The sequence below is a fragment of the Pteropus alecto genome, unplaced genomic scaffold (assembly GCF_000325575.1).
Source record: "Pteropus alecto unplaced genomic scaffold, ASM32557v1 scaffold44, whole genome shotgun sequence".
In the NCBI taxonomy this organism is placed as follows: Eukaryota; Metazoa; Chordata; class Mammalia; order Chiroptera; family Pteropodidae; genus Pteropus; species Pteropus alecto.
This window is the reverse complement of record NW_006436812.1, coordinates 3,791,271-3,816,636: the sequence shown is the minus strand read 5'-3', so window position 1 is coordinate 3,816,636 and position 25,366 is coordinate 3,791,271. Positions and strand designations below refer to the sequence as shown.

General features: G+C 41.7%; 1 non-coding gene across 1 annotated transcript; it reads left to right on the top strand.

Moving 5' to 3' along the window:
* Positions 1-24,820: 24,820 nt before the first annotated feature.
* LOC112481649 lies at positions 24,821-24,927 on the top strand. The gene has a single exon (XR_003046985.1). It is a non-coding gene; the product is annotated as a U6 spliceosomal RNA (small nuclear RNA).
* Positions 24,928-25,366: the final 439 nt, after the last annotated feature.

Sequence of the window (25,366 nt, the reverse complement as noted above, 5' to 3'; positions counted from 1 at the left end):
GGGACTGCGGGGCGGGGGCGGGCGAGCGCTGCGGCTCCACCCTCTGCCCCGGGCAGCGCCACTCTAGGTCCGCCCGCTGGGAACGCTGAGGGGCGGCATGGGCTGGCCCGGGCTGCGGAGGCCGGTTAGGAGACCGCCTGTCCCTGCGGTTCGGTCCCCGTACCCGCTCTGGGAAATCTAAGAGGAACCTGCTAGTTAAAGAGCAGCTGGGGTGCGACGTTGAGAAAATGAAAATGTTTGCCCTCCCTCTCAGCACACCTTTTACATAAATAGAAGTTTGCAACTATTGTATTTGCCTAAAAGGAGGCGCCCCTTAAAAAGCAATGAGCGCGTGCCCCGTGGGCACTAGTCCCTTCCTGAGCGTGCTCCCTGGGGCGACCACCATAGTCTAAGCCCCAGCCTCTGGTGGCCAGGTGGGCGGGCCTCCAGGGATCCGTGGTTGCCCCTAGAAAGCTGGTGCCACTGAGAACCAGCTCCCCCAGCCTCAGCTCGTGAGTTTCCCTTCCCATCTAAGGATCATCTCCTCCTCGTGAACAACTGCTTTTCCACAAATGAAACTTTCAAAGCAATTTGCTGCCCAGTCAGCAGTACCACAGTGGCTTCCATAAGCACTGTCTGCACTGTGTAAATAGTCCTATATAGTACCCAGTATGCCAATGCTGGCCATTCTCCTCTCTATACTTCACAGTACCTCCTGGTGTCACAGGAGTCTTCTCCCTCCTTCTTTCACCTCCCAGGCCCCTACCCTCCCCTATACCAGGTTTCACAGTTGAACTGGAAAATAAAATAAAATGCGGTCTGTCCACATAATAGAATATTATTCAGCCATAAAAATGAATGAAGTACTGATTCATGCTGCAACCGAGATGAACCTTGAAAACAGTAAGCAGTGAAAAAAAAAAAAAAAGCCAGTCAGGAAAGAATGTTGTATGATTCCATTTATAGGAAATGTCCAGAAGAGGCAAATCCATAGAGACAGAAAGCAGATTAGTGATTGCCAGGGGCTGGGGGATGGGCATGGGGAGTGACTGCTAACAGGCAAGGGGTTTCCTTAGGGGGTAATGGAAATGTTCTGGAACTAGATGGAAGTGTGGCAGTTGTACAACACTGTGAATGTAGTAAATGTCACTGAATTGTACACCATTACTGTGATATTTCTGCCAAAGTGCATAACCTCAATTTAATCATGAGAAAACATCAGAACAACCCAAATTGAGAAATATTTCTTACAAGTAATTGACTAGTACTCATCAAGAATGTCAAGGTCATGAAAGACAAAGAATGAACAACTGTCACATTGGAGAAAAGTAAGAGATATAACAACTAAATGGAACACAGGATCCTGATTTGGAACCTGGAACAGAAAGGACATTAGGGGAAATTAGAATAAAGTCTGTAGTTTAGTTAATAGCATCACAATGTGCATATGTTAATTCCCTGATTTTGAGCATTGTACTATGATTGTGTGCAATGTTAACTTAGGGGAAGCTTGGGTGCAAGGTATAGGGGAACTCTAGTATTTTTGCAACTTTAAGTCTAAAATCATTGTAAAATAAAAGTTTAAAAAGTTAATATAGAAATAAATCTTTATTGAGCATCAGCTATGTGCCAGGCACTCTCGCATATTCCATTTTTACAGATGAAGAAACTGAGATTAAGAAGAGTGCATTGTACAAGCCAGTGAGATAATAATAATAAACTTACACTGACTGAATGTGTTGTAAGTGTCAGAAACCACTGGATGCTTTCACTTGTGATCTACCTGGTTCTTACCTCTGAGGTTACTATTGTCCCTATTTTAAAGAGGTAAAACCAGTGATTGAAGGATGACATGCCCAAAGTCATACAAAGGCTAGGAATAGAGTTCAGATTCAAAACCAGATCAGACTCCTGCTGCATGATGCTCTAAACGATGCTGGCACCACCCTCTGTAAGCCTCACAGTGGTCCTTCATACACCCCACTGTCTTCTATGCCCACCAACCCAGCTGGACAGGAAGCCCTTGGAGATGGTGCTCACCATTTAAATTTCCCCCACTTACTGCAACATTGTGCTCCCTTCTTCCTGGTTTCCCTAAATAATCTGAAAGATGGCCTGTCTGCGCTTTTCCTCTCCTCCCCAATCACTTCGGTCCACCTGCCATTTGTGGTAACTTAACATTCGTAAATTAATTAGTCATCAGATTGTTTAGACACCGGTAATGACATACCCAGCCCCCTCCTTCTCTCTTACATGTCTTCAGGAAGCAGTTGGGCTGCATTCCCAGCTGTTGAAACCTATAAACTACCAGAGCCTCCTTGATCTCCAGGTTAGGGTGTGAGTCATTCCATACACCCTTGGGACAACGTGCCTGGCACTGTACATTAGGCCATGGCTGCACAATCATACACCATCTCAGTCTTTAAGGGGCATGTAGTAGATGGGAAAGCTGCTGTGGGAAGGGGATAGATAGGGAAAATAGAATCAATTAGGCTTGGTGACTGTCCTACAAAGGAGATTAATTACTTCTCATAATGCCAAGACCTGGAGAGGAGTCAAGACAGAATCCTGGGTCCCTTCTCCTTGATCCCCAGGAAGCAAAAAGGTGCCTGAAATCCAGCAGATATGGGACAGATGTAATGGCTTTCTCCAACCATCCAACCCAGGCTGCTGCCAGATCTGCAGGGTTTTCTCTCCAACTATGATATGCATAGAACTTCCACCAGATATAGCATGAATTAGAATGTGTTCATACAAACTCAAAAAGCCTTGCTGGCCTCATCATTTCATTCTTGCCCTCCCTCACATGAAGTTTCACCCGATCAGGGAGGGCCTTAGCTCCAAGTTAGACGAAGTCTCTCAGGGTGACAACCATTATTGGCTTTGAGATAAGTAGACTGGAAACCACCTGCTCCCCCTCCCCCACTGTTAAGTTACACAAAAGCACAAAGGGACTAGGGTATAAATGCATGAGGACACAGATAATCACCGTGTAAATCATAATACAAATATCTTGAGTTTGTGAAATACTTTACAGTTTGCAAGAGGCTTGCACCTATACTCCTTCCTTTGATTCTCACAACAGGTGAGTCCTGGAGGTCACAGCCATCTCATGACAGAAGTGCTCTAGAATTCCAGGCCTCCCAGTCCGCTATTCTCTCTGCTCCACCCTGATAATAATTACTACCACTATAGTCATTTCCTCTGGTTTTGGCATTTCTTGTTTATTATTTCATTTGATCCTCTACTACACTTTGAAGAAACCAAGGGTTAGCCAACAAATACTAGAGGAAAGATTTTAAGCCAGATGAGTCCCCAAACACCACTTTCTAACTCAGCTCTATCCAATTTACTCCTATTCTACCCAGTCCCTCCCACTCATTTGTACTGGGTCCCTGTGCAGCCAAGCCACAGGCTGGCCAGGGTCAGGCTCCCAGGCCAGGGCAAGGCTGGTCTTGTTCCCTGAACCCCATATTCATGATTAAGGGATGCGTTAGTTCCCTGTTGCTGCTATAACAATTTCCACAAATTTGGTGGCTTAAGACAACAGAAATGTATTATCTCACAGTTCTGGAGGCCAAAAGTCCAAGATCAAGGTATCACCTGGGCCATGCTCTGGAGGTTCTAGGGGAGGATCCTTCCTTGTCTCTTCCAGCTTCTGAGGGCTCTAGCAGTCACTGGCTTAGGAGCTGCATAGCTCCTTTTAGGGGTACACTATTCAACCCGCTACAGAAAGGAGGCAGATTTAGGCCTGCGGTGTCACCCTGTTCTTCAGTGGGGACAGGGGTGTGGTGCTAGGTGCTCCTGCAACAACCCTAGAAAAGGACAGTAAGCAAGTGGTGGGGCCAAGGCTAGGCAGCCCGTCATCCAGGAATCAGGAAACAGGGCCAGCCTGCTGGTTCCCAGGGCAGCGAGTAAGCACAGTGCCAGCCTGGCCAAGGCAGAATCAGTGATTCCTGAAATTCAGGGAGATTAGGAAAGAACACTAATCCTAAAGGGCCAGAACAGTGTTGCCAGGACAGCCTAAAATCGCATTCCTGGGCTGCTCTAAGTATCCCAAGAAGGCGGGAGTTGTGTAAATCATCTCGCTACAGCCAGGCCACCGTGCCCTGTTGGGAGCTAACCTCGTTTGACTCCACAGCCCAGAGCTGGGCTTCCTCCTGAATCCTTATCAGTTGAGCCTGTGGTCACAGTGCCGTTTGCAGGAGGTATGGCTCCATTAGTGCCCAGCCAAGAATGGTGGTCATGCAGGAGTGCCCTGGCTGCCAGGATGGGGACATGACCGGTCTCCTTCCTCACTCGCTCAAGCTGGAGTTCAGAGACACCAGGCGACGTGCAATTCTGGACTTCAGCTATATTCAACAAACCTTCTACCTGGCCCCCAACAAGAAAGAAGGGGGATAAGACATGGGAAGAAGAGGGAAGATGTCTTGGAGACCTGCAAGTCCCAGTAGGGCCCAGGGAGGTGGGGAGGGTCTCTTGGTGATTCTGCAAGAGGCAGCAAGACTGTGTGAGGTGCAATCAGTGGGCTCTGCAGTGGGACTGCCTGGCTTCAAACCCCAGCTCCACAGCTCGCTGTGCAACTTTGGGCTAGTTATTTAACCTTTCTCAATCTAAGCTCTCTTCTCTATATACTGAAAATCAAAATAGAATCTATTTCATGTGGCCATTATGAGGATTAAATCAAACAAGTCAAAGAAAGCACTTAGTACAGTAACTGGTCTGTAGTAAGTACTCAACTAATGCCAGCCATTATAAGTCATCAACACTGAAGGTGAACCTTGAAGGCAGGTGTGAAGGTTCATTTTCTGTGTCAACTTGGCCATGCTATGGTGCTCAACTGTTTGATCAAACATCAATCTGGATGTTTATGTAAAAGTATTTTTAGATGTGATTAACATTTAAAACAGTTGACTTTGAGTAAAACAGCTCACCCTCCATAACGTGGGTGGGGCTCATCTAATCAGTCCAAGAGAAAAGACTGAGGTTCTACAAGAGGAAAGAATCCCGCCTCAGACGGCCTTCTCACTCCACTGCAACCCTGACTCTCACTGGAATTTCCAGCCTGCTGGCTTCCCCTGTGGATTTCAGACTTTCCGGTCCCCATAATCTCTCTCTATAAATATACACCCTATTGGTCCTATTTCTCAGGAGAACCCTTACTACTACACCGCTGACTCTTCCAATCCATGTTCACGGCTGGGGAGAGGGGCCAGCATGAGGGGAGGAGGTAGCACCTGGTCATGGAGAGGAAAGGAAGTCAAAGTCAATGAAGTGTCCACTCTGCCAGGTACTTCACATGTGATGAGGTGGGCACACATTACTATTTCACAAGAAGACCGAGCGAGGCTCAGATTGCTGATGTGACCTGTTCAACATCACCAACAAGGAATGAAGCTGACTGCATCAGAACCCTGATCTGTCTGACTAATGAACTTATGACTTTTCCCATTGGTCCAAGTGAATGCCATCAGGGGAATGGAGGAATCAGCATGTCATGGAAAGGGGGTGGAAGGTTATGGGGGAGGCATAGGGACAGAGAAAGAAGGGCCAGAGAAAGACACAGAACCCCAACCCAGGCCGGAAGAGAAAGAATGAGGCTAGCACCGTTTAAAAGGTTAACTGCACTTGATTGAAAGACATCGTTTGGATTCAATACAAGCTATTCCCTGAGTCTCCAGTCTGCCACCTGCTCTGCAGATTTCAGATTGGCCAGCCCCCATGATCATGTGTGCCAATTTCTTAAAATAAATTTCTGTGTAGATAGATGATAGGTAGGTAGGTCGGTTGGTCAGTTGATCGATCAATCTAGGTCTATCTATTCATCTATCTACTGTAGATACATACTACTGGCTCTGTATCTCTGGAGAACTCCAACACAGAGTGGGCATTAAGGCTGTGACCTGAACTCACAAAGACAAATGTTCTAGAGAGAGGCCCCTGGGGGTGAGCTGTGCTGGGGAGGTTGAGCAGGCCATCTAGGCTGCAGTGCAGAGGGAATATGAGGCAATTAAGCATGTCAGGCAAGTTGGGGCCATGTGGAGAGGAGACTTTGAAGCCTTTGGAAGATTTGTGAGGCAGAGTGTGGGTACCTGGAGCTGCCCTTGTGGAAAAGGCACTGCACAGAGCCCTGGCAGATTCCCCTACTTGTATCTACTTCCAAAGGTAGAACCAGGCCAATTGCAAAAATGTGCTTGGGATGAAAAAGAAACCTACCTCTTGTCTAGAACCAATGATATCATGCACATATGCAGGCACATCCCTGCCTGACAGCACCATGGCTCAAAGTCACGAGGCAGAAACACTTGAAAAGGTAGGGAGGGCGTGATGAAGGAGCTGGGTCTGCAGAGGCTCTCATGTGGAATCTGGGCGCGGCTGCCCTACACAGAGATCTGGAATGTGTGGTGCTGCAAAGTGGATTCCTGGTACATTTTCTGAGACTCAGGTGATTCTGAAGGTAGAAGCCACCAGGAAAGAACAGCATTTCTGTAGAGGCTCCGAAAGGCAGGCAGCAGGAGCTGGCTCTACCTAGGAGCCCTGCTCACAGCCTGGTGCCAAATGGATGCCATCCCACCAGAAGGTCTAAAAGCTGGTTAGTAAGCTGGAGTAGACATCACTTGCCAGGTCATGAGAGAAAATGGCCAGGGCTTGCTTCCTGGTGACAAGGTGGAGTCATTGCATTCCAGGGGCTTCTCTCTTCTTTATTAACAGGCTTTTTGCTAGGAACAGAAGTTATGCCTGCCCTTCCGAATGGCTGATCATTATAAAACTATATTTTTGCACGCATTCTTTCTTCCATCGATATAAATGCTAAGATAGAACAAGGACAGAGCAAAAGTCATCAACCTAGATGGAATGTCAGGGTCAGCATTCCATTTCTGGCAACATGGAAGCCTAGCTATACTAAAAAAATCCTCCTGCTCCAAAACACCTAAAAAGAAACAAAATTAATCTGGTAAAATGCAAACAAAATTTACCATTTTAATCATTTTTAAGTGTATAGCTCAATGGCATTAAGTACATTCATATTGTTGTACAATCATCACCACCATCCATCTCCAGAACTTCTTAATCTTCAAAAACAGAAACTCTGTGCCCATTTAACAATAACTCCCAGTCCTTTCTGTCCCTATGAATTTGAACATTCCAGGTACCTCATATAGGAGGAACCATATAATATTTATCTTTCTGTGTCTGGCTTATTTCACTTAGCATAATGTCCTCAAGGTACATCCATGTTATAGCATGTGTAAGAATTTCATTCTTTTATAAGGCTGAATAATATTCCATTGTATGGCTAGAATACATTCATTCATCAACGGATATTTGGGTTGTTTCAACATTTGGGCTACTGTGAATAAGGTCGTAATGGACACTGGTGTAAGAGTATTTGTCTCAAGTCTCTACTTTTTCTTAACTTAGTTTTGGTGATTTTTTTCCTAGAAATTCATTTTTTTCTGAGTATGAAAATTATTGCTATAAGTTTCTCAAAGTCTCTTATTATCATCGCAATCTCTGCTGCATTTATGGTATGTCCACTTTTTAAATCTTCATATGATTTGTGTCTGCTTTTTTCTAGATCATCTTGTCAGAGATTTACCAACTACATTACCCTTTCGAATAGCTAACCGTATTAGTTAGTATTGGGTTAAGCTCTGGGTTGGAGAAAAACTCCAACTAACAGTGGCTTTATAAGATAAATTCTTTTTCTCACTATAAAATGTCCAAAAGGCTCAATCTAGGGTTGATCTGGCAATCTATGGTGTCAGAGGACAAGGCTCCTTAGATCTTGTTGCTCCTTCATTATCCAAGGAAGGAAAAGTCACTGTTCAATACACAAAGGTCACCCTTTTGTCCAAGATAGTTGCTGGAGCTTTAGCCAGAATTCCAGGCAGGAAGAAGAAAGAGGGAGAGAAGAAAAGCATGCCTTCTCTCTTCTTATCTCCTAAGAATTGCATACACCACTTCTGTTCCTACCTCATTGACCAGAATGGTCATTCAGCCAATCAACTTGCAAAAGAGTCAAGGAAATGTTGGGGGGGGGGCGGCGCGTTGTTTTCTTTTTTCCTCTCCAAACCTTTCTACTATTGCTGTCTTACATTTTACATCAACATATTTTATAAACTCCATAATACAAAGTTTATTTTTATTTTAAATAGTTAATTACCTTTTAAAGAAAATTTTTAAATGAGAAAAACATTTCTATTTTCCCTTTCCAGTGGTCTTCATTCCTATGTGTACATCCAAGTTTCTATCTGGTATCATTTTTTCTGCCTGAAGAACCATTCTCTAATATTTTTTATAGTGCATATATGCAGGAAACAAATTCTCTCAACTTTTGTGTATTTAAGATTTTTTTTGAAGAATATTTACACTAGATATAGAATTCTAGATTGACAGGGGTTTGTTATTTTTCTTTGAATGCTGTAAAAATGTCCCAATGTCTTCTGGATTACACTGTTTCTGACAAGAAAGCTATAGTAATTCTAACCTTTGTTTTTCAATATTTAATGTATCTTTTCTTAGAAATTTTAAATGATTTTTCTCATCACTGATTTTCAGCAATTTGATGATGATATATGTCTGGGTTTGGTCTGCTTTATGTTTATTCTGCTTGCAATTCTTTGAATGTCTTAGATCTCTCTCAATATATTTCTTTTCTGACCCTCCCCTTACAATTACACATACACATAGTTACACATACTGCTTGATATTTTCCCCAGGTCAGAGAGGATCTGGTGGCATTTTTTCTTCTATCATTCTGTGCCTTAGTGTGGACTGTATCTATTACTATTGTTTACAAGATCACTGATCTGTTTTCCAGTAGAGTCTAATCTGCTATTAATCCCACCTGGTGAAATTTCCATTTCACATATTGAATTTTTCCAGCTCTACAATATCCATTTGATTATTTTTTTTTTCTTACACTTCTCATTACATTTCCTGTAAGACTTTGAACATATTTACAATAGGTGTTTTAAAGCCCTTGACTTTTAATCATATCATCTCTGTCATTTCTGAGTCTGTTTCTGTTGACCGATTTTGCTCCAGATTATGGATCACATTTTCCTGCCTATTCTCATGTCTAATTTTTTTTATTGAATGCTGGACATTATGAATCCTACATTGCTGAGTGCTAAGTTTTGTTGCTTTTTTTTCAAGAGCATTAGACTTTGTTCTAACAAGCAGTTAGGTTACTTACAGGTTAGGTTAATTCTCTCAAGGTATGTTCTTAAGCTTTGTTTGGACATGTCTTCACTGCCTTTATTCCAGAAATAGTTTAGCCTGACTACTAAGGCTGACCCTTCTGGGGTCTCTATGAATGCCATATGTATTCGGTGATGACTCTCTTGCCCAGCTGGTCAGAACTTGAATATTTCTCAGGCCTATGTGAACTCTTAGAATTATTAAGTTTACCTTTATCCAGTTGTCCTTTGACCAACCTCATAGAGCCTCACCCTACACATATGTGGTATTCAGTTACAGTCTCCAGATTTCTCGAATTCTTTCTCTGCATAGGATCCTTCTCTGTGGAACTCTGTTCTGCAAATTCCAATTGTTTTAGCCTCTCCAAATACCTGCATTTGTCTCCCCAGCTCATCAAGAGTGCCATGCTCCGCTTTCATTCCCCGCAATGGCCAACTTGGGTATTCCAGAAATGTAAGGTTGGTTTGACATTAGAAAAATCTATCAATATAATTAACCACATTAATATATCAAAGGGGACACATGATAATCTCAGTAGACAGATGCAGAAAAATCATTCAATGAAATTCAACAACTATCAATAATTTTTTAAAACTTTCATCAGATTAGTAATAGAAAGAAACTTCCTTAATTTAGTAAAAACAATCTACAAAAATACCTATAGCAAACCTAATACATAATGGAAAATGTTAAAAGCAGTCCCTTGAAGATCAGGAAGGACAAAGATAATAGCTTTCACTCCTTCTATTAAACATAATTAAGGATGCTCTAGTCAGTATAATAATACAATTTAAAAAATAAAAGTTATAAGATTGAAAAGGGGAAAACAAGTTTATCAGTTATTCATTCACAATTCTGTATTCAGCACCTACTATGTACCAGGCACTGTTCTAGACACTAGTGACATATTAGTGGAAAAAAGACAAAATTCCTACCCTTATGGAACTTACAGTCAGGTCGCAGGTGGGGAAAAGTCGACAACAAACAAAATAAATAACAAAGAAAATTGTGTAGTCTTCTAAAAGATGGTAAGTGCTATGAGAAAAACAAAGCCAGAGTAGAGTAGCGGGGCCAGGAGTCAGACAATTTTAGGGAACACCATTCGCTTCCTAATCTATGGAAATGGTAATCTTGAAATTGTACAAAAGGAGTGCTGGTCAAGGGATGAGAGAATTGCTGAAAGTTTAAACAGTGTAATCAGAGTAGGTCTCACTGAGTAGGAAACACCTGGGCAGAGATTTAAAGGATGTGAGAGGGAACCATGTGGATATCTGGGGAACAATGTTCTAGGCAGAGTGAAGAATCGGGCAGTAGGAATGGCGTGGACATGGGAGCCCACCTAGTGTGTTCCAGGAACATAAAGGAAGCCAGTGTGGCTGAAGTGGAGTAAGCCAGGGAAGAGTGGCAGACCGAGGGAGCAGATCTACTCTGAGCAGGATGGGCATCTGGAAAAATTTGAGAAGTGAGAGGAGTTTCAATTTTTTAAAAGAATCCCTTGACTCACTATGATGAGTGTAGCTTATAAAAAAACAAGGTTAGAAGCAGGACACTCTGCTAGGAGACTGTTTCAATAGCCCAGGTATGAAATGATGGTAGCTCAAAGCAGAGGTAGTTCAAAGTGGTGAGATTACACATATATGCTCAAAGTGGAGCCAACAGGGTTTGCTCATGGATCTGATAAGGAATATAAAAGAGGACTCGAGATAACTCCAAGGTTATTAGCCTGAGCACCTGGAAGAAGGGAAGATGGAGAAGACATCCTGGTTGCTTCTGCCGCATCCATGAAAGTGAGTGGTTAGGAATGCTTAAAAACTCTCCCTCTCGATTCACATCCAGCAGTGATCTGCCGGCCACATCACATCACATATCTGTGTAATTAACTCCCAAGGCAGCCTCTTGACCTGCATTGATCAAAAGCTGAATGGAACCCAGCAGGCAGCCTGCTTGTTTATGTCAGCAGCCAATGGTGTTCACATTTCAGACCACTAGTGAAAGTGGGAAAGAAATGATTATTACTACATGAGGTTTCCTTGATGAAAGCAAATTTGAATTCAGGCTTTCATCCCCTAATTTACAACACTCCTTTGACAATGGTTTATTTTAAAAGTTCATTTTGAGTTATGGAATAACCAGAGAATACACAAGACATTTTTGAATTGTTTGGCTAATTGTGGTGTCAAAAGTCCAGTGATCAATTCATTAAGTTGGCCTGACTCCCAGAATTATTCAATGACTATTCTGAGTACCTACTATGAGGACCTTGATACTGAGGACCAAGTTAAGGCGTTGGCATGATACCAATCAGCTCACTGTGTGATTATCAACATTTTCTTACTTAACACAACATCAAAACATCTTACTTTTATTTTTAAATGGGCATATTTCTATCCAAATGGTCTTTGAGTGGGATCTGTAAGTGATTTATATAAGAGCAGACTTGAAGCCCCAATTCCGGCAAATAGACAAGCACAATGGATTGCAGCATTTGGAACTCAAAGCCACATTCATCATGATAAACATAGGCTTTAAGAAAATGGATGAGCTGAGGGATCTTATTTTGCTTTTTTAAAAACCATATTTAATTCTATCAAGGCCAACAGAAAACTCACTTGGACTTAGTTTTCTTTTCTTCCCTTTACCACATAATCAGGCTGGATTGTCAGGAAACATTCACTCCAGTGCATTACCTGTGTTCAAAGAGAAGATAGATAATACTTGGAATAAAATCTGACTTTTAGGTCTAGAAAACTCCCCTTTGGGCAGCAGATACCTAGCTGGAAGCAAAGCTGGAAACATACACAAAGGAGTGAAAACAGCTGGTAAAAAAGCGATGCAGGCCACCTCTGTGCAGGTGATTTATTACAAGACAAAGTGTGGGCTCATCAACTCACAGTCCCAGACGTGCCGCCCCTGCCCGCAACCACTGCAAGAGAAAGGCCAGAAAAGCCATGAAAGGCTGGACCTTAGCAGAACTGAAGCACATGAACTCAGTTTGTACCTTTTGATCGCACCCAGCCAATGTGTCTAGAAGATAGAACACCCGACCTGAGGTTAAATCCCAGCTCTGGAAGTAGCCAATTGGGTGCCTTGGGCAAGTCATTATTTACCTCTCTAGGTCTCAAATGTCTCTTCTGTAAAATGAGGCCATTCTAATACCTGCCTTGCCTATCTCACAAGGTTTGGTGACACCCAACTGAAATAAATGAATGAGAAAGTGCTTTATGTACAAGGATGGAATATAGGCTAGGAAAATGTAATATGTTATTATTGTTAGTCTTATCTCTGCCACTGATAGTGTGGCCTTGGGCAAGTTACATAAGTTTTTTAAGTTTCCGCATATGTGAAACAGAGAAAAGATTATCTACCTCAGTCAATTAAAACAGAGATTAAATATAATAGTTAATATAAAGCAGACACTGTTGGTTGGCTTTCCCAATCTCTGGGGAGTGCTTCTTCTCTTAAATAAGAAGGTAAGGACTTGCTAAGAGAAAGGCCTTCATTCTTTCACCCTTCTTCCTTCTTCCTGCCTGGAACGTAAATGTGAGGCCTGGAGGTATAGCAGCTATTTTGCGACCATCAGACAGGAGGCTTGAGGATGAAGGTTTATGTTATTGATAGAGGAATGAGACAATAGAAAGAGCCTAGGTTCCTAATGATGCAGCCTAGAGTATCCACCCCTAAACTTTCTGCTACCTAGGAAAAAACAATTCTTTTTCGCATCAGCCTCTAAAGTCGGGTTTTCTGTTACTTGCATCCATATGCATTCCAAACTGATACACTGTCTTAATTTACATGAACTCTGACCCCTAGAGAGTACAGCTATGAGATATGGCCCTGACGTATGGCTTTTACTTCGTTGGACAACATTGCTGAAGTGAAAGTTTGAGGATTAGATGAAAATGTTAATCATGGGAACTAAGAGTAATTTGAGAATCCTCTTACATTTCATAGGTAATGAAAAATCATAATGTCATTGCTAAAACAAAGGTGATCAGTCAAAATGTGCCTCGCTGGAAAAGGTCCTTTGACAAATATGTCCCTTAAATGTAAATGAAGATAACAAAAGAAATGTAAGACTTGTACCATGAAAATTACAAAACATCATAAACCCCAAAGTAGATTAGTGGTTACCGGGCCAGAGACCGGGGTGGGGTAGGGAATTAATACTGAAGGACGGGGTTATCTTTGGAGTGATGAAAATGTTCTGGAATTAGATAGTGGTGACGGTTACACAACTTTGAGAATATACCAAACTCCACTGAATTGTATACAAGGCTGACTTTCATGGGATGTGAATTATATCTCAATAACAAGAGTGAATGAAGAGGGAAAAAAGTAAAATCAGCAAAGAAACAAATAAATGAGACTGACTAGTTCATCAGACCCCTTTTCAGACTTCCATATGAGTCTAATAAATTAACCTGTTAGCCTAAAGACATGAGAACTTGAACATTTTGCTCATTTCACCTCCTCTTTGGCGGCATTCCAGGGATCTTCTCTCAGTGGTTATCTTGACACGGCTCATAAAGCAATAGGGGGAAAATGCCATTTGTATCCACATAGCTTATGACACCTCCAGGTGCCAAAAAATAGCCTAGATCCTTCATCAATTTGCAGTGCCAGTCCTCTTTGATTCACTATCTATGATTTCCTAGGTGACAAAAGTACAGCACTGATAATAACATTCTGGTCTGTTGCCTAGACTCATAATTGAAGGAAATACTAAATATCCATTAGGAATGGATAAAAATAAAGATGCAATTTTTTCCCATCCAAAGAAAAAGCCCATAAAGATGGATAGGTATAAAATACTTTGTACAGTTGCAGATATACAGTAAGTGCTCAATAAACATCAGTGATTATAATTATTAGTGGATTATCAGTGAATGTGTATAGAATTCACAGGCCCTCCATTACTCTTTCTATGCTGACTTCCTCTCCTTCCTCCCAAGGTCCTAATATTTGTTTATTCCTAGTTGGCCTTCCGCAGTCCTGATAGATGACTATGTAAGATCTGATAAACTGACTCAAGCTGAGTTATCAATGGCTAATAGAGCCTCACTATGCTCCAACCCTTCCCTTCCCTCCAATGTCTGTTCTTGGACAAATCACTTTTTTGGGCTGTATCACAACTAAGTCATTCACACTTGCCACCCATGTGGGTGTATGAATGCATCATCTTTCATTGATGAAAATGACCCTACTGCCTCCCTATTTCTCCAGGAAGTAAGAGGGATGGGTCTGAGTCAAGACAGTATGGTCTCCATGACAACAAAGCAAACTGGTTCTCCCAAGGGACTGCACTTCTTCTGACCTGGACCCCAATGCAGTAACTCACGAAAGAGCCAGCCTTAATCCCACAGCCTCAACACCTTCTCTCATAACACCCCAGGCTCCACCTGGAACCTCCCTGGGTCCCACACTCACAGCCATACTCTGGGCCAGAGAGACCGAAGGTGCCAAACACACCCAGGATGTTCTCATCACTCCCTAGAGCCAAAAAGCCCTCGCTGAAAAGAGAGAAGTGAAACCTATAAATAATCAAGGCTTGTTTCCAGACTTGCGGAGTCTTCCCACCCTGACCTATTTTTGTGTATGTATTATAGACACAGATTATATAGATCTATATATGATATATATAGAGAGATATAAAGATATAAATGTAAATATAGATGGTACAGATATATCTGTTAAATACTCCATACCGATTTTCTCATTTAATCCTGTCAACTTGAGAAGTATTTTATTGATGAGAAAACTGAGAATTACAGAGATTTTTTTTAACTGAGCCAAGATCACTAGCTGACAAGAGACTGGGGTGTGAGTGGCACCATATTTGAGGACTCTGAAGTCACTGTGATGTACTCTTGCCATCTCATTTTCACTGACACTGAGGGCCCCACTTGAGCTCCACAAATTTCCTGCCATTTCTCAGACTTGCCTGACAACATCACAACTCTGTTCAGGGTTGGCCCTACCAGCACAGCACCCTTTCCATCCTTCTGTGATCCCCCTTACACAATAGGCTCCAGCTAAACCACTATAACTGGTACCCCCTTCCCCCGAAGTGTGCCTCCAAAACCAGCAGAAAGTAATCAGTCCTTCCGCAGACTCCTCTGCCAGAGTGCAAGCTTCACTCATTGAATCAGGGGTTTATGGGCCAGGACTTCATCTTTACCTTCAGAATCTAAGTCGGGAAGAGTAAGCCTGGGACTGAATCTTTGAATTCTCATGCTGAGCTCAGGGGCTCACATGGAGCTGGACACTGAGGACTGTCAGCTGAATAAGTGAGCAAATCCAGCAATAGTTTTACATCTAACGAATGTTAATTCACAGTATTAACATTGAGAAATAATTGATTATACCACATTTTTAAAATTTAGGACACGGATTAGATTACACACAATTTTTCAGTGTGCTAATATATAACATAAAATTTACCATTTTAACCACTTTTAAGTGTACAATTCAATAGCATTAAGTTCCTTTACATTGTTCTGCAGCCATTACCACCATCCATCTCTAGAATATTTTCATACCCCCAATTGAAACTCTGTCCTCATTAAACAACTCCATATTTCCCCTACCTCCAGCTGCTGGCATCCACCCTTCTAGTTTCTGTCTGTGCGAATTTGATGACTCTAGGTACTTCATATAAGTGGGATCATATAGTATTTGTCTTTTTGTGATTGGCTTATTTCACTTAACACAATGTCCTCAAGGTCCATCCATTTTGTAGCATGTGTCAGAATCATATAATTTTTAAAAGACATTCACTGGTTCATCAAAAAATGTTAATGACCTCCTGTTGTAGACAGGGCCCATACTCAAGGCTCCAGATTTTTTAAAAAGATAATGGCGTCTCTGCTCCAAGGTATCAGTCAACTAATCTCATTTTTAAAGGTTCCAATATGCTATTCGATGAGAGACAGACAACAAACCTGGCCTTCCTCTCTATCCTTGAAAATGGCTTTTTATGCTCCAGCCTACAGACTATTTCTCCATGTGAATCTATGAATTCCAGAAGATAATTTAAAAATGGAAATGACTAATGGAAGGAATTTCAGGCCACTTTGGGGTAGTGTGTAAACAAATAACAAATGGAGTCCAGTATCCAATCCTCAGGTCATGCTCGAATAGCATACAGTGGCCACTTTCTCTGTCTATGGATTTCTCTGAAAGTTCTAAAAGGCACCAAGACTTTCCATCCAATAAGACTGCTCCTTCTACACCTAGGACCACCAGTGTTCCCGTTAAACAGCTGCCAAGAAGACCTTGGAAGGAAGTATTGGAAAGTAAGACCAGGAAGTGATAGAAAGTAAGAAAGAGAGGTGGCATTCATCTAGCTCCTACTCAAAACCAAGTACCACACTAGGTGCTGCCACATATAGTACCTCTTTGAATAATCTCAACAACCAAGTACAAGAGATGTCATCATCTCACGTTTATAGATGCAGAAACTGAGGCTCAGATGAGTTAATAAACTAACTACACAGCTACCTAGTGTCTGAACTAATTCAAACAAATTTAGGCGTGTCCAACAACCGCAAGGCTCTTTTCTTTGGCCCAGGATGCTCTCATTCCATGATGGAAGTGATATGTTCCTCATCTCCAGCCTCCACTTAAGACCCCAGACATGTATCTTGAGAAGATAAATTAATGGTGGGACCAACCTAAAGCACAAGGAAAAGGTACTATCCTCCACCTACAGAAACCAGGAAAGGGCTTGGGGGTCCCTCTGAAGAAAACTGTCTGGAAGACACAAGTCTCCTATGAGACCTTAAAGAAGAAAGGAGCAAATTCCTACAGCACCAACAGCTAAGGCATGGGCAGGACTTCTGACTGAAATGAAGAAAGCTCGAGCAGCTTTTCTAATTAACGGGGATTGAGTCATAAAGAAAGAAAAGTTGGCTCCAAGCTAATGCTGAGAGAAGGATTCCCTCCACGAAGTGCCTGAGTAGGTGTTTCCTGCAGCTGCATCCCCCACTCTCTCCTCCAGCCCTGATGTCGCACTTTCTGGCTCTTTCTCGTGGTTAGAAGATGCAAAGAAGCAGGAAGCCTAGCCAAACTGGTTTAGGAGAGCTCACTTTAGCCAAACAAATGATTGATGAGGATGTTGATGGGGGAAGGCATTTCTATTTAGTGGAATGGATCATGGCTGGTCTTGTTTACCAGCTACAGTTTAATTCTAGGGTCCATGACAAGTCCCCAGCCAAAACACCTCTCCACATTGATGTCACTGCTCCTGAAATTTCACCTTCAAAAATGTCTTTCTTTGTGCTCCTTTCCCTGGAGACATCTTCTTGGGAGGAGAATATTCATCAACTCTTGGTAAAGTGTTAGACACAGAATTGAATGGATCTTGAAGGTCACATTATCTTGCCCAGTGCAGGAATCTCTGACAGCATCTGCTTGTATATTCCGGGGCTATGGACATCATAATGAGGCAAGGAAGCCTGTTACATGGTTGTACAGTTCCTATAAAGCTTTTTACATTAAGCCAAATGTTTTTCCCACAGCTTCTTCGCCTCTCCATTTGACATCAGGAACATATGTGCTCCTTCTTCTAGGCAGTCTTGCAAGCCTCCAAGCATTTCCTGAGGACCCCAGTTCTCTTACATCTTCCTTGCAGCATGCCTTTCAGACTCTCCCTTGTTCAGGATGGCTCTGATGGGCTCACTCCAAATTATCAATAAGATCTCTGCCTATATGTGACAAAACTACAAAGATAAGGAGTTCTAGTTATTTGTGTACACATGCACACACTTACACAACCTCACAACCAAGGGGAAAACAAAAGGCTCCAAACTGAGGTGACATAGAGACCAAAGGAGATTCTCAGATGTGCATGTTGGACACTCTTGGATGCAGGAAGCAGGAGTTCCCTCATTAGTGCATGTAAATGGGAGAGCAATACTGTTAGGATACTCGTGTAAATAAGAAACAGAAATCTTAGTCACAAGCTAGCCAGCAAGGACCCTTGGAAAAGTCAAACACCTGAGCCTTGTGGGAAGAGAAGAAATTCCAGGAGAGCAAGGCTTCCCAGACACTGAAACTGGAAAGGCACTGGAAATCCAAAGCAGTGTGGGAAAGCACTGATCAACCCTCAGGCAGGAAATTCGTGGCCCCTACTTCAGTGCTCTGCCATTGAAATCATTCAGCCCCCTCCTTATGCTCCATCTCTTCTCATTTCTTTTTACCTCTAACTTACCAAGTATATGATTGATTCTGCTATATTTCTCAGCTCACTAAAGCACAGCTCTTCAAGCCAGGACCCTGCAGAGGTCACTGGCCACTGCCGCTCAGAGGATAGCCTAAGGAGACTCACTGGAAGCTGGAGGCATCATAGTTTCTCTCAGGACAGGATGGGAAGTAGGACTAGCCCATACCTGACCAACGTAGTATATCTGGTATCCAAAAGGAAGACTAAAAAGGTGTTCATTTCAGTGCAAGAGGGGAATAAGCAAACACAGACTTCGTGGCTATCACGTCCCCAGAGAACTGGCTTGATTCTAATATCTAGATGGAGGGCACTCAGTGACCACCTATGTGACTAGCTGCTTCTTGTTGGTGATTATTTCGGGTGCCTAATAGGGCCCCAACTCTGAACATCAGCCCATCATCTGTCCATTTACAACTTCACCTTCACCCCTCTGTGGCTTTCAGTTTCCTCTATTAAAATAAAAATGCTACTTAGGAATAAATTTAATAAAAGACATGGAAGATTTCTGTACTGAAGACTACCAAACACTGTTGTGAGAAATTAAAGAAGACCTAAATAAATAAAGAGATGTACCATGTTCATAGATTTGGTATTAGCATACACAAATAGATCAATGGAACAGAAAACAGAGTCCATAAATATATATATTATATATATTATATAATATTATATTATTGTATTATATTATATTATATATTATAATATATTATCTATTATATTATCTTTGTATATATTTATATGTATTATATATATAAACTGATTTTCAACAAAGATACCAAGATAATTCAATGGGGAAAGAAAATTCTTTTCAACAAATGGGCTGAAATAATTGTCTATTCAAAAGGAAGAAAACTGAACCACAATTTCTTAGATCATAACAAAAAATTAAACTGAAATGGATCCTAGATCTAAACAAAAAACTAAAACAATACGTCATCTAAAAGAAAACACAGGAGACTATCTTCATGACCCTGAGGTGGCAAATATTTCTTAGGCAAAACACAAAAAGCACTAACCATTAAAAAAATTAATAAATGGAATTTATTAAAAATTCCAACACATCGCCTCAAATGGCTACAATTAGACAGACTGACAGTACTGAATGTTGGTGAGGATGAGGAGCAATCAAAACTCCCATATGTTGTTATGAGAGTGTAAAATGGTAAAAAAAAACTTTGGAAAAAGATCTATGAGTTTCTTACAAAACTAAAAACAAAACTGTATAACCCAGCAATTCCATTTCTAGGTATTTACCAAAAGGAAAGATAAACACAGGTCCACGAAAACCCTTGTATAAGAATATCCATAGCAGTTTTATTCATAATAGCTAAAACCATCTATAAGAAAATATAGACTTTACTACAGTAGTAAAGTCATACTACACAGCAAAAAAGAAAAAAGAAAGAAAGAAAAAAGGCACAAACTACTGTCACAACAACATGGGCAAACCTCAAAAACATCATGCTGAGTGAAAGAAGACTTACACAAATGAATGCCAAATATATGATTCCAATTACATAAAGTTCTAGAATAGGTATAAATAATCTATGTTGAAAAAAAAAACAAAACAGAACTGTGGTTGCCTCTAGGGTATATAGAGTGGGAATTGACTGGGAAACAGTGCAAAGGCACTTTCTGGGATAATAGGAATGCTCCATACCTTTCTTTAAAAATAACAGCTTTATTGAGATACATTTCATATGTCATAAAGTTCACCTGTTTAAAGTGTATAATGTGGTGATTTTTAGTATGTTCAGAGTTATGCATTATCTAATTCTAGAAGAAACCTGATACCCATTGGCACTCAGCCCCCATCCAGCCCCTGGCAACCAATAATCTACTTTCTGTCTATAGATTTGCCTATTCTGGACCTTTCATATAAATGGAACCAGACAATATGTGGTCTTTTGTGCTTAGCTTCTTTCACTCAGCGTAATGTTTTCAAGCTTCATCCACATTGTAGCATGTTTCAGTATTTCATTCCTTTTTATGGCTGAATAATATTCTGTTGTATGGGTAGGCCACATTTTATTTATCTATTCCTTTATCATTTCAGTTGATGGACATTCGGGGAGGGATTTGACTGGAAAAGGTACAAGGGAACTTTCTGGGGTGATTGACACAGTAGTTATATGAGTGTCAAACTTATTAAACTTGTCAAAGTTTATTTATACTTGTCAAACTTATTAAACTGTACACTTAAAATATGTGCATTTTATTGAAAAATTATAATCCCTCCCCATAAGAAAAGACCCCAGGAAGAAAAAATAAAGAAAGACAGAGTGAATACAAGAATGAAGGAAGGAAGGAAAGGAAGGGGAAGGGAGGGAGGAAGAGAGGGAGGGATGGAGGGAGAGGAAGGAGGGTGGAGAGGGAGGAGAAAATACATTCTGGGAGATGATTTTTCCTTGTTTCAGCCACAGCCATCGTGGATTATTTGAGATTTCAGAAATCAGCCAAGTTAACCCCACTGGCTTCCCCCATGGGCTGTAGTAAACTTCTCTCAGTGGAGATCGAGCTGTCCTCAGGATCACCCCATGACCCTGAGATTATCGAGCTGTCCTCAGGATCACTCCATGACCCTGAGATTATCTGATCAGTTCTCATCACCTTCACGGGGCACATGCTGTCTCACAGAGAAAACTGGCCTTTTCTGCAGCGGGCTTGCTAGAGAAGGTGCTCAGCTGGGCTGGGGCCTTCTACTTCAGGCTGGCCTGTTCCCACACAGGCCCCTGCATCTGAGAATACTCCCTTTAAAATAATCTGAGTCCACTGACCACCAAGCAACTTTGTAATGCCAAATTGTCTTCACAGGGAGATTTTCCTGCTGCAGGAGGGAGCTGATTTTAGCCTGGAGAGAAGCTAGCTCCAAAAAAGGTACATCTCTTGATGAAAATTAATAACCTAACATCAGGTTTGACATTTTAGAAGTTTTTTTGTTTGTTTCTTTGCTTGTTTTTTTTACACCTGAAGGGAGGCATAAAAACCTCCTGCACTGGGAAGGAGGCCTGAGGACTAGGCCGCCAATGGCATTAGGACACCCTGAGCAATGAATACTTCGTATCCTTGTCAAAAGACACTTAGTATTTTGCATGATTAAACAGTGACATTTCATTTGGCTCAACCCTGTTGATCACCTAGTGATTGTAAGATCCTGTATGCAGAGCTAGATATCTCTGTCCTAATGGTTTGAGCGTTGGGGTGGGCAGCAAGGCATCTGTAGAATAAATAATATGAAGCAACAGATACTAAGGCTACAGATCATGAACATGGTGAAAGTTCAAATAGCAGAGAGGTTGCTTCACACCTTTCTGTCCATACATACTGTATACCAATGCAATAGTACAATGGATACGATAATCAGGTACAGCCACAGAATTCAAATGCTCCTTCACTAACTTGCGAACAAAGAATCAGACTGCACCATGGGAGTCGTTACAATGGAGGGATGTCTGTGTTCCGCCAGTCTAAGACTTCTGCTTGAGAGGAGGCAGGAAGACGCAAAAGTGGAAACATGCACAGACATTAGGGTGCTTGGGTTTCCTGCGTCAAGGAGCAACAAGATCTTCCTATTACTTAACCTCTTGAGTAAAATAAAGAGGAAGAGATTCTCACTCTGGGAATAGCCTGGCTTCTTGAGCGAGGCCCTGGCCCGAGCCATTCCTAGATGGCTGATATCACAAACAACAGATGAGCCAACTGTATCATATCTGCATGCAAAAAATCACTTAACCAGATGACATTTGGTCACGAGGGTGAAAAAATCTGGAGATGGAAAGCAGACAAAGAAGAGAGGAAAGAAAGAACAGGATGAAGGAGGAAAGAGAAAGAGGAAAGGGAGTTAGAGTTGCAGAGAAGGAGGAATGGGCATCTCCTTTGCACAAGGAGCACAGGCCAGACTTTCCAAGACAGTGAGAGCTTTCTAGGGCTCCTGACCTCAGAGAGTAAGATCTGGGCCACGGCAGAGGAGCAAGCTGTGAGGCCAAGGGAACGAAGCAGCCCCTCCTGGCTCAGGTACTTAACCCGTTTAAGCCGCAGACTTTGTCCATGATGCAAATCAGAGGACAGCATGAGTGACCATGGTAAACAGAAGATTTTGCAAATCATTTTGTCACTATTTAAATGCTAAGATTCTAAAGTCTGAGAAGCAACATTTTTCTCCCTAAGCAATCAGAAATAAATAAAAGGAGAACACTCTGTACTTGGTAAATCTGCGTTGGTGTGGGCCCACAAGGCAGAACATGGCGGAGGAGGTGGGCAAAGTTATGAAGATCCTTAGCAGAGTTACAATTCCAGATGGTGCAGGCATGGAGACTGCAGCAGAGAAAGCAAAAGGCGAACCAGGAGAGAAGTTAGCTCCAAAAAAGGTACAGGAGCAACATGTGGGGAAGGGTGGACAGAGGCCTTCTGGAGAGGGCTGCACTGACGTCTGCTGTCCTGGCTCCTCCTTTATAATGGAGGCTCCCAAACTGGAGGCTGCTGGCTGGGCTAGATCAGACTGTGGAGCTTGAGTGGAAATGCACAGGCAGGAGAGGTGGAAGCTCTGGCTCTACTACTAACTGGCCATGCAGTCCTGGGGCAGTCATTTCCTCTCTTTGAAGCCTCAAAAAAGATGGTGGGTGGAGGGGTGACACTCCTTTTTGGTATTGTCTAAGGCCTATAGAAGTACCATTGTTGGAAGAGAAGGGTTTGACAGCCCTCTACCAAATTCTATCAAAATATGTTGCTAGCACCTTAAACTTTAAACTATTTGCCATCTTTCCTCCAGCTTTCTTAGTCACTTATCTTCCTTACCAATTCAATAAGCTTGCAGAGGGACACCCCTCCACACTTACCAAGGAGAGACCTGCTAAGCTGGATGCATGCAGGGCAAAGCCTGAGAAAACCTCTTTGTATACATGGAAGTCTGTGACTTAAGCCCAAAAGCCCTCAGGGTCTTGGTAGGGTTTCCTGGCCCTTTAGGGACCAGCCTCATGCCTTAGTGACAAGCCCAGGGCTATGGAAATAATAGTGTGACTTCAGGCCATCAGAAGATAAAAGGGGATCATTTAGGTGTGGGAATTGGGAGGGCACCTTTTAAGGCCCTGCATAACACAGCTTAGGCAATTATTTACCCTATTCCCGAGAAGACCCACCAACGATGATATTTTCTCTCCCGTCAGCCTTTGCATATGCAGGGTATGGGGTGAGGCCCAGAGATACCCAGGCTAGCTGTCTAACTTAGTATATCTGCCAAAGGAGGTTTGCTTACCCCCTCAAATGAAATAAAGAGGTTTCCTTGGTTAGAAGAACCTAAAGCATACTCACATAAGACAGAATCAGACTGAAGAAATAAAAACTGATTTAGGAAACTGGAGGGAGAGAGAAAGTGACTAAAATTCTGGGTAGGAATGTAAATCCACCAAAAATTTGTAACATTCACTCTTACTCAATAGAGTTGGCTAATAAATAATAACATTTGCTATATGACTATTACTGTTATAGTTCAAAAGGCAGCATTTTAAAGACAGCTTTACTTAGATAAACTTCATAAGTATAAGACTCACCCATTTAAATTGCACAATTCAATGCTTTCTAGTATGTTCACAGTTATGAAGCCATCACCACTATCTAATTTTAGAATATTGCATTACCCCAAAAAGAAATCCTGTACCCATTAGCAGTCACTCCCCATTCCGCCCCTCCCCTCGCCCTCAGCAACCACTAATCTACTTTCCATCTCCATAGATTTAGAAGTTTGCATTTCTCCCCTTTAGTTTTTTTTCCTACAATTAGGATATGGCATACCTCAATTGGCAATGATGTCTTAAGATCCCATGACCCATATACAAATGCCCAACAAGCACAAGAAAAGATGCTCAACATCACTGATCATTAGGGAAATGTAAAGCAAAATCACAATGAGATATCACCTCACACTCATTAGGATGGCTACTATGAAAAAAATAAATAAATAACAAGTGTTGTTGTGCCTGTGGAGAAATTGGAACCCTCATGCATTGTTCGTGGATGTGTAAAACGATACAGCCATTGTGAGAAATAGTATAGCGGTTTCTCAAAAAATTAAAAATAGAATTATCGGCCATTTCACTTCTATATATAAACCCAAAAGAATTGAAAGCAGAGTCTCAGAAAGATATTTACACACCTATGTTCGTAGCATAATTACTCTCAATAGCCAAAAGGTGAAAGTGACCCAAGTGTCCACTGACTGACGAATGTATAAACAAAACATGATCTCTCCATACAATGGAATATTACACGCTCTTAAAAAAGAAAGAAATTCTGACACAAGCTACAACATGGATGAACCTTGAAGATATTATGCCAGTCACAAAAAAATACATTGTATGATTCCACTTACTTGAGGTACATGGAGTAATCAATTCATAGACACAAAAAGCAGAATGGGTGCTTGCTTCGGCAGCACATATACTAAAATTGGAACGATACAGAGAAGATTAGCATGGCCCCTGCACAAAGATGACACGCAAATTCGTGAAGTGTTCCATACTGTTAATCAAAACCACAATGAAATACCATTTCACACCTGTTAGAATAGCTATAATCAACAGGACTGTTAATCAAAACCACAATGAAATACCATTTCACACCTGTTAGAATAGCTATAATCAATAACAAGTGTTGGAGAGGATGCGGACAGCTGGTGGGACTGCAAATTGGTACAGCCACTATGGAAAACAGTATAGGGGTTCCTCAAACAACTAAGAACTGATATATCATATGATCCAGCAATCCCACTACTGGGTTTTTACCCTAAAGACTTGAAAACCCATATCTAAAAAGATATTTGCACACTGATATTCAGAGCAGCATTATTCACAGTGGTCAAGACATGGAAACAACCAAAGTGTCCTATGATAGATGACTGGCTTAAAGAAGTTGTGGTACATATATACGATGGAATATTACTCAGCCATAAGAAGAGATGAAATA